Here is an 11,089-nt window from a genome sequence, read left to right on the forward strand (position 1 = left end):
TTTTTTCATGTAATGGAGCTCCTTACAAAAATTAAAAATCTGGGGTAAGAAAGCTTGCATTTCTTTATGTGTTACATGTGAGGAATTAAAAAAATAAATAAATCTATCCTAATCTATGTTTTGCTGAATCTAAATCCTAGTACCTACAACAGGCTGGACAAACAAACAAGCAATACATTCTCTTAAAAAATGTTAGGAGGAGAAAACGTTGGAAGTTTGACAAGACCTAGTGAACAACAAAGGAAGAAAAAAAATATATGTTTTACATCCATGTTCATCATAAATAAACTCGGAAAATTCCACCATTGGATCTATTTTTGATAAGGAATATGCTGGAGATCAAATTCAAAACCATAATAAAATTTATAGAAGAAAATGAGAAATTAACAAGAGACTCAAGTTCGAAGAGAAACTAGGCAAATGAGCTGAAATAAAAACTTCCTCAGTGGCAGAATATAATTGTGGTTTCTAAAAGGTGGTGAAGGAAAGTGTTGCAAATTATAAATCTATGTCTGATGTCCAAGCAACTATAGGAACACTTCCAAAGGATTCTGAAGTTTATAATACTGTGTGATTTACTGTTAATTATAAAAATCATTAGTACTGTATAACGGGGAATAATCAGCAATGGAAGCACTGTATCACAAATACTTAACTATTTGAAAGCAGTCTGTATACATATGGGCGGAGGACATCCTATTGAGAGTCCAACTGGTATTCCAAAAGGCACTTAACAATCATATAATACACAGTAAAATGTGTGTGGGAATTTAAAATGTCGTCCATCCTCCTCTTTTTAACAATGGGGAAACAAACTGAATGGTGCTGGCAGATGGCAACATTTACAAGTCTGATACTAAATTAGACAATGAAAAAGCTATGATGGGTGTAGAAGTTCCTAACCTCATTTAGAATAAACTTGTTCCTTATTCCCTTTCTCTTTCACATTTATACACCCTTCCCTGTACCCTACCTGAAACCTTAGTCATATTACTTCATATCAATCTTATATGATCTGTATGAGCTTAAACTTCAGGCTCCTTATGTTAATGAATCAACCTAGCTATTTATGGATACTATTTTTGCTTAAATAGCTCTTGAAAAAAAATCCACAGAAAAACAGTTCTCTGTCTTCTAAATTTTCTCTAAGCAAAGGTGACTTAGAACAATGCCTAAAATGGAAAGGCATTAAAATATAGTTCAGAAAAGTGGAATTCCTTTATAATGTACATAGGCAGTACTTACTACACTTACTAAAGTATAGTAGTGCCTGTTCCAACCTTTGCATAGATTTATATTTTTATGAAAACATTAACTGTGAATAGTGACTACAATTTGAGATTCACATCATTGTAGATATGGCAGATAACACATCACAGAAATCACAATCAAGACCTAGGTGATATATTCTGTTATTTTTCACTCCTAATTATTAAATTATTGTTCCACTTACAAGTGTCCAATAATTTAGTGGTTTTAAATATGAGGAACAAAAAGAAATAAATATTTCTGATACTGAGACTACAATCTTACAATAGGGATAATCTTGCCTTCTCCCAAGCTGAGTGTACTACTTTGCTTTTTAATTTGTTAACATGAAAGTATATAAGAACTGAAAAATCATAGAATAATTAAGGCTGGAAAAGACCCTCAGGATCATCTGGTCCAGTCACCACCCTACTATGAATGTCACCTACTAAACCATGTCCCTAAGCACCAGGTCCAACCTTTCTTTGAACACCCTCAGGGATAGTGATGCTACCACTTCCCTGGGCAACCCATCCCAATGCCTGACTGCTCTTTCTGAGAAGAAATGTCTCCTAATTTCTAACCTGAACCTCCCCTGTTGCATCCTGAGGCCATTCACTCTAGTCCTATCACTAGTTACCTGTGAGAAGAGGCTGACCCCCAGATCCCCACCACTTCCTTTCAGGTAGTTGTAGAGAGTCATAAGACCTCTCTTGAGCCTCCTCTTCCCCAGACTAAACAACCCCAGTTCCCTCAGTCACTCTTTATAAGACTTGTGTTCCAGACCCTTCACCAGCTTCATAGCCCTTCTCTGGACACACTCCAGGGCCTCGATGTCCTTCTTGTAGTGAGAGGCTCAAAACTGAACACAGTACTCAAGGTGTAGCCTCAGCAGAGCTGAGTACAGGTGAATGATCACCTCCCCAGTCCTTCTGGCTACATTATTCCTGACACAAGCCAGGATACCTTTGGCCTTCTTGGCCACCTGGGCACACTACCTGATCATGTTCAGGCAAGCATCAATAAACCACTCTCCCCGAAGCCTGTAGCGCTGCATGGGGTTGCTGTGGCCAAGGTGCAGGACCCCACACTTAGCCATGTTGAACATCAATCCATTGGCCTCTGCTCATCAACCCATTCTGTCCAGGTCCCTCTGCAGGGCCTTCCTGATCTCTGATCTCTGTCTCTCTCTCAGGCTGATCTCTGGCAGATTGACACTTCCCCCCAGCTTGGTGTCATCTGCAAACTTACTGAGGGTGCTCTCAATTCCCTCATCTAAATCATCAAGAAAGATATTAAAGAGGATGGGCCCCAACACTGACCCCTGGAGAACACCACTCATGGCCAGCTTGATTTCACTCCGTTCACCACCACTTGCTGGCCCTGGCCATTAAGCTAGTTTTTAACCCAGCAAAGACTGTACCTGTCTAAGCCATGGGCTGCCAACTTCTCCAGAAGACTATGGGAGACTCTGTCAAAGGCCTTGCTGAAGTCTAGGTAGACTACGTTGACAGGCTTTCCGTCATCCACTAGGGAGGTCACCTGATCGTAGAAGGAGATGAGGTTGGTCAGGCAGGACTTACCTTTCATGAATCCATGCTGACTGAGCCTGATTCCCCGGTGGTCCTGCATATGATGCAGGATTGCATTCAAGATGACCCGTTCGATCACCTTTCCTGGCACAGAGACAGTTCTCTGGCTCCTCCTTACAACCCTTCTTTAGATGGGCATCACATTATCAAGTCTTCAGTCATCTGGAATCTCTTGGGATGGCCAAAACTGCTGATAGATAATGGAAAACAACACAGCAATTAGATCTGCCAACTCCCTCAGCACCCTTGGGTGGATCCCATCTGGCCCCATGGACTTGTGATAGTCCAGGTGGAGCAGCAGGTCTCTAACTGTTTCCACCTGAACTGTTGGGGGTTTCTTCTGTTCCTTGTGCCAGATTTCCAGGTCTGGAGGCTGAGTACCCCAAGGATAAGTGGTCTGGCTAGTAAAGACAGGTGCATTGAAGGCGTTAATAACCTCAACCTTTTCCTTATCCTCTGTAGTCTTATCCCCTTCATCCAGAAAAGAATGGAGATTCTCTTTGGCCCTCCTCAGATTCTCTTTGGCCCTCTGCTCTGATTTCTAAACTGCACTTCTCTTCATTATTGCTAAATGAAAACACTGTCTTGGCATCAGCAAATTATTTCAGAAAAAATGATAGCTCTGAGTTTACTCTGAGTCTGATACCTCACACTATTATTTATTTATTTATCTATTTATCTATTTATTTATTTATTGCATCGTGATGACATCTTGCAGCATAAAATATTATCTTGTCATGCATTTCTGTCTTAGTTTCTGTGAATAGTGAACACACTAAGGTGACTAATATATAGTTCATTAATGAAATTATCAAGTTTTCTGTTAGGTTGATGACCCTTTCCAAACATCTAACATCTGCAGTTTTTGGGGTAACTACTAACTGATGCTAAACACTGATAATTCCAAACAACTATTACTTGCATTTGGAATGACATTTTTGTCTTTTGCAAGTATACACAGTTTTTTATGGCTTCCATATTTTGCCTGCCAAAAGCAGTTTTATATTTTCAAGGAGTTAGCAGAAATTATGTCACTAGCTTAGTATAAGATGCAGATGCTTTCTGTTCAAAAATGTGTTTACCATCCAGGATGAAAAACATCATCTTGAATGGGGCCCACAAATGCTCTCGTTCTAAACCACAAAGTCTTAAATAGTGCTTCAGATGGTGCATGTATCCTTGTGTTTGTGTGCTGGAATGAATTTCACCAGCATGAATAACAAGGCACAGCATGGTAACACTAACAGCAATAACTGCTGCCTGCGGTACAAATGAGTACATGGAAAAGCCCATGAACAAAATTGATTAACTCTTTCTCTTTTGAGTGCAGTTGTGCTCTAAAAGCTGACTCTTCAAAATATATCAGTTTTGAACTTCTGTCACTAACAACTAGGTGTTCAGTTTATAAGATGTTTAACTCAAAATAGCTACATCTTCCCTGTGAAACTTGAAAGACACATTGGGTGTTTTTTTTTTTTTTTTTTTTTTTTTTTTTTTCTTTCTTTCTTTTTCTTTTCTCTCTCTCTGTCTCTCTCTCTTTTTTTTTTTTTTTTTTTTTTTCCCCCCAGATCAGGTACTTATTTTGGGCCTAGATAATATTGCTTCCGGTAACAAAGGACTGAGAGGTGTTCTAATCTTCTCACCTACAGATCTGGTGACTTGAGAAACAACTCCAAGTGTTATTTGAGATGTTCCTTTCACTCCTTGATTTAAAAAAATCCTTTTTTATTTTTCTAATTTTCCAGAAATAGTAACTTGCATTAACGCCTAAATCTATATCTCTATACCTGTTAAAGGTTGTTCCTTCCTTCCTTCCTTCCTTCCTTCCTTCCTTCCTTCCTTCCTTCCTTCCTTCCTTCCTTCCTTCCTTCCTTCCTTCCTTCCTTCCTTCCTTCCTTCCTTCCTTCCTTCCTTCCTTCCTTCCTTCCTTCCTTCCTCCCGTTGTTTCTTCCTTTCTTTCCATGTGAGTAGTTTTTGGTCAATACCTACAAATGATGTAAGTTATGAAAAAAATATGGTGTAAGTTATGAAACAAAACAAAATTCACACACTCCTTTAAATGTACACAAATATTCAGTTAATCTTTTTGCTTGTCTATTGTGTTTATGATCTGAAATAAAGAGTTTTAGGGAATACCACTCTGACCTAAATAACTTTTCTCACCTAAACGACCAAAGTGATTTCCAAATTCAGAATGCAGCTTAGCTGTTATGGCTAAAGAATTACTCAGAATTTAGAGGATCTGTATGTATACAGCTGAATTCTTAGTGAAGCAAAATTTTCATACACTTCTGTTTCATTTCATATTGAAATAATTATGGAATACTTTATACAAGGAATGTTCCTAAATAAGTTTTTGGTGCTTAATTGCTGCCTAAAATAAAAATATCATTCTAGGGGATACACTCATGTGAGTGAGACACTAAGGATCTATGAATTCTTAGACAATACACTTTAATGATGAAAGATAACAAGGACTACCTAATTTCATTAATTGCTTTATCATAACAAACATTATGACGTAAAACATCTGTTTGCCTTATTTTACAAAATAATCACTGTTTATTTATTTGTCAGCTTTATTATTTATGAAATAAATTTATTAATTTATTATCTATTACTAACAAGCTAGAGCAGTGAGAAACTAAAACAAATAATAATGAAAACACCCTCCTTCTAAGTCCTCCCTCCAAGTGGCACAGGAGAATGGTCAATTGGGGTTGCAGTCAGTCTATTACACTTCGTCTCTGCCACTCCTTCATGGTCACTCTCTGCTCCTATTCCACGTGGGGTCCCTCTCACAGGATGCTGTCCATCTCGAACTGATCCCACAAGGACTTCTCACAGACTGCAGCTCTTCAAGAACTGTTCCAATATGGGTCTGTAACATGGGGTTCAACTGTCAGGAGCCAACTGCTCCAAAACAGGTCCCCCATGGGCAGCAGCTCCCCTCAGATCACCTGCTTCTTCATGGGCTCCTCTTCATGGGCTGCAGGGGAACTTCTGCTCTGGAGCTTGGAGCACCTCCTTCCCCTCAGAGTCTGCTCCTGCAGAGGATCTTGATAGGCCACAACCTCCTTCAGGTCAGATCCACCTGCTCCACTGTGGTCTCCTCCATGGACTGCAGTATGGAAATCTGCTCCACCGTGGTACCCTACGGGTTTCAGGGGGATAGCCTACCATGGGCCTCTCCACAGGCTGCAGGGGAGATTCTGCTCTGACACCTGGAGCACCTCCTCCCCCTCCTTCACTGACCTTGGTGTCTGCAGGGCTTTTTCTCACTCCTCACTCTCCTGGTTGCTGGTGTGGAGCAGTTTGTCCCTTTGTTAGATATGCTTTCAGAGAGGTGCAACCAATGTGGCTTATTGGCTTGGCTCTAGGCAGCAGCAGGTCCCTTTTGGAGCTGGCTGAAACTGACTCTTTTCTAACATGGGACACCTTCTGAAATCTACTCACAAAATCTACCGCTGCAGACCCCTGCTACCAAAATCTTGCCATGTAAACCCAGTACAAGAATTGACTAAGAAATGGTTGAAAATCAGTATTTTTATATATATTTTTACTATTATTTGCAATATACATTTGATTGCAAAAGACAAATGATGTGTATTAAAAAAATAAAAAAAAAATAAAACACAAGTTCAATCCTTGTCATCTGTGATGACATAATCACTTAATGATCAGATAAATTAAATAATGTAAATGTGTAAATGTGTGTATATCATAGAATCACAGAATGACACGAGTTGGAAGGGACAGGCAAGGATCATCAAGACTGGCTTCACCCAGGATCATCAAAAATCAAACCATATGTTTGAGAATGTTGTCCAAACACTTCTTGAACTTCAGCAGGCTTGCTGCTGCTACCATTTGCCTGTTTCAGTGCTCCTTGAACCCTCTCAGTAAAGAACCTTTTCCTAATATCCAATCTGAACCTCCCCTGGTGTAGCTTCATGTCATTCCCTTGGGTTCTATCACTAGTCACTAAAGCACAATCCTTTCCTCATGAGGAAGCTGTAGACCACAATGAGGTTACCCCTCCCCCCCCCCCCCCCAGTCTCTTCTAGTGTAAACAAATAAAGTTACCTCAGGCACTCCTCATAGATCTTGTCTTCTACAACTTTCACTGTCTTTGTTTCCCTCCATAGGACACTCTCTAACAGCTTTCTATCCTTACATTGTGGTACTCTAGACTGCAGATAGTACTCAAGGTGAGGCTGTTCCAGTACAGAGTAGAGCAGAACAATCATTTCCCATCAAGGTTAAGAAAATTCTAGCAATGTTGTGCTACAGATGAATATCTCCGTGAATCATAAGAATAAAACCAAAACAAGATGTAGTGATTTTTGTTGTGAATTAGCAAGCGTGAAATAATGTAAATTCTTTTTCTTCAATAGGATACAAATTATGTATTTTCACTATGTATTTTGGTTATGATCAGCTTGTGATTTAGATGCTTATTTAATTAAAAAAAAAACAACACATTTTAATATATTACATATTTTCAATGAAAGTGTGAGAAATTAGCAAAATATTGAGCAACAGAGGATGTAACTTATATTTTGTTATTGTAGTATTACAAAATTTATATGATTCAATTTTGTAATATTAGAATCAGGCTTTTAGGAAATAGAAGAGGAATACAAAGCTGAATTCAAAGAATTCAACAGTCTTGAAGAGGAACTTTTAAAATTTGCTCAGCATAAATGCTTGCACATTCTCATTGTCAAAATAAGCAATGAGCTCATCTATAGCCATACAGAAAAAGTCTTCCTATGTAAGAATTTACACTTTAATAAATATAAGGTATCATGAACTGATGTTTAATTTTATGTGACTTTAAATCATGGTTTAACTTTTTATCTTATTTATTTATTTTTACCATATTAGCAGTCTTTTACACTGACAATGAGATAATTGCCCCTTGCCAATTACTTACTATTTCAAATATTTTCCTAGAAATCTGGTTTTATTAGGTAAGCTTTAAAAAAAGCAACTCTTTATTTCAACCTTTCAACCTGAAGAAATTAACCATATCTTCAACATATTCTTGCCATTCTAAAAAAAATCATTCAAGCTATGAAACAAATATGGCAATTATTTATTGAAAAATATAATAATAATAAAAAGCACAAATGAAATTTTACAGCTGATGAGTTTTAGTTCATGCTTCAAGACATCAACAAGTGTTGCTCAAGTCTTGCATATATCATAGATAAGTGCAGATGGTGAGTTTTGTACAGGCAGAATTGACTTTCTTTTTGTACTTTCTATTTCCTTTTTTACAGAAAATAGACTTCCAGGCATGCATCTCAAGGAAGTTAGTATAATTACAAACTCTTATTTATTTGCAGAGTTTTATCATTTCTATTTAACTGAAAATTAATGAAAGTTTGGAGAACATTATTTGAAAGTAGTTACTCCAGATAAACTGTAATTAAATTGGGAAGACTTTTATAATATTAGTTCTGAATCTTTGCATTTCTATTTTTATTGTCAATTTTGCAATTAACATATAAAAACTTTTATGTTCAAAATGCTAACCGTTCAACTAGTATTAATTATCTTGCTAATTGTTTAACACAGAATTATCAATTTCTTTTCGCTTAATTTTGTGTTGAAATATTATCAGTTATTCTGTGAAATAAGACAAATATCAGGTAGGTGGTGATTATTTCATGTAAGAAATTTATTTCTTTTTTTTCTTTTCCACAAAAAATCAGGATTTTTTCTCTTTTCTGACACAAAAACCTACATAACACATACACACAACATTTGAAAAGCCTTTGAGAACAACAAACATAGATTCATTATAGATTAAGGTAGTGAAAAAACAAGATGAAATACTAGTAATACTTTTTTTGTTCCTTATTGATTCAGTGACAGTTTACAGCACTGAAAAAGAAACAAGCCACTGGTATGTAAGGAATTTGGGATTTGTTTCACATTAGTAGAATAAATTTTGTGAATCCTTAGACCATAGCATGAGCTTTGCATCACCTGAAACTGGTATGGAGTGGCAACTGGGCAACAGCAAAAGACATTGTGTGGTGGCCTGGGTGGCGCCAATGGGGAAGGGAGAATGTGTTGACCAAGGGCAGCACCAGATCAGAGCCTGCCCTGATAACAGAAATCTCCTTGGAAGATAACAGAAGCCATCCTGTCCTGAGAGATAAAAGAAGCCATCCTACCCCTTCAAAAAGAGCTACAAATCTGAAGGAACAAAATGTATACATGTTTAGAACTGATTGGACTATAGAATCACAGAATATCCCGAGTTGGATCCATAAGGATCATTGAGTCCAACCCCTGGCTCCACACAGGTCTACCCAAAAATCCAGACCATATGACTGAGATCATAGTCCAAAATCTTCTTAAACTCTGAGAGGCTTGGTGCCCTGACTATGTTCCTGGGGAATCTGTTCCAGTGCACAACCACCCTCGTGGTGAAGAATCTTTTCCTGGTATTCAACCTGAACTTCCCTGTCACAGCTCGATGCCATTCCCTCAGGTCCTATCACTGGTCACTAAAGAGAATAAATAGGTTGACGCCTACCCTCCACTCCCCCTCATGAGGAACTGTAGACCATGATGAGGTCTCCCCTCAGCCTCCTCTTTTCCAGGCTGAACAGACCAAGTGACCTCAGCTACTCCTTGTATGTCTTCACCTCTAGGCCCTTCACCATCTTTGTAGCCCTTCTCTGGACACTCTCTAATAGTTCCACATCCTTTTTGTACTGTAGTGCCCAAAATTGCACACAGTACTCAAGGTGAGGCTGCATCAGTGCAGAATGGAGTAGGACAATCACTTCCCTTGACCAACTAACAATGCCATGCTTGATGCACCTCAGCATACACGAGGCCCTCAGTGCAGCCAGGGCACATTGCTGGCTCATATTCAGCTTGCTGTCAACCCAAACTCCCAGATTCCTCTCTGTAGGGCTGCTCTCCAGCATTTTGTACACAGTCTGTAAGTATAGGCAGGGTTGCCCCTTCCCAGGTGCAGGACCCAACACTTGCTCTTGTTAAAACTTCATACGGTTAGTGATCGCCCAGCCCTCCAATCTGTCCAGATCTCTCTGCAAGGCCTTTCCACCCTCAACAGAGTCAACAATCAATCCTTCCAGTGTATTATCATCAGCAAATTGACCCAAAACACTTAGTCCTACATCCAAATAGTTTATGAAAACATTGAAAAGAACTGGTCCTAAAATGGAGCCCTAGGGGACCCCACTGGTGACTGTCCATCACCCTGATGTAGCCCTATTTACTGACAAAATGAAGATTATATGGGTATAAGAACCCGGGGAAAGTTTTGAGTGTGGACTCTCCTTGGAGACACCCAGCTCAAGCTGATACATGGTTACCATTAAATTCTCACTGCTTTAATTAAGATTTGACTCTCTGAGTGAATCTTGGGTACCTGGGGAGACCCATGCCACTAGGGAAAAAAATGTGATCCTCTAAAAGAAGAAAATTAATTTACAGCCAGAATTAGTTCTCTAAATTAGATTAATTAAATTAAATAAAATGTCCCATTTATTCAGAACAAGTTCTATAAAACAGCTACATAGTGAACATTTTTTATGTTCTGTTTTTTTTCCCTTAATCTTTCTGAGGCATCAATCACTTTACATAACATGAAACTGGATGAAAGAATCTCCTGTTTTGATCTAATATGGCAAAACCATTTGAAAAAATGGGCAATAATAAACAGATGTCATAGATATTTATTAGATAAATGTCCACCATTGTTATTTTTCCCAGTTTCCTTTCCTTCTAATAAGTAGGATTAATTGACAAAATACTATTTAGTTGCAAATTTTAAATGTGTTTTAGGTTGAAAGAAAATTTCAATCACAGTCTTTAATTTCTGCACATCTGCTTCTCCTTCCAAAGGAGGAATTGAGCTTTTGGTAAATAAAGAAGGATAGTGACTGATATTCCTATATCTGACTGATATTTGTTGCTAATTGCAGAGGTATTTTTATTTATTCTAATGAGAGACTCAGTTCTTGAGTATTCCTCTTTAGGACCAGAATACTGGTTCTAACTGCACATCTCAATATGATTTCCCGAACCAAACAGACCAACAAGCATTATTCAATTAACTCTACTTTGAAATTTGATCCTCTATTGCACTGAGCACCATGGGAAGGTAGAAAAGAACAAAATATGCATTTGACAACAGAGAATATGCTTAAGCAATGGAAGTCACTTAAAATAACCCATTCTTCCATAATTTATAC

This window comes from Netta rufina (assembly GCF_964035555.1).
Source record: "Netta rufina genome assembly, chromosome: 2".
NCBI lineage: Eukaryota > Metazoa > Chordata > Aves > Anseriformes > Anatidae > Netta > Netta rufina.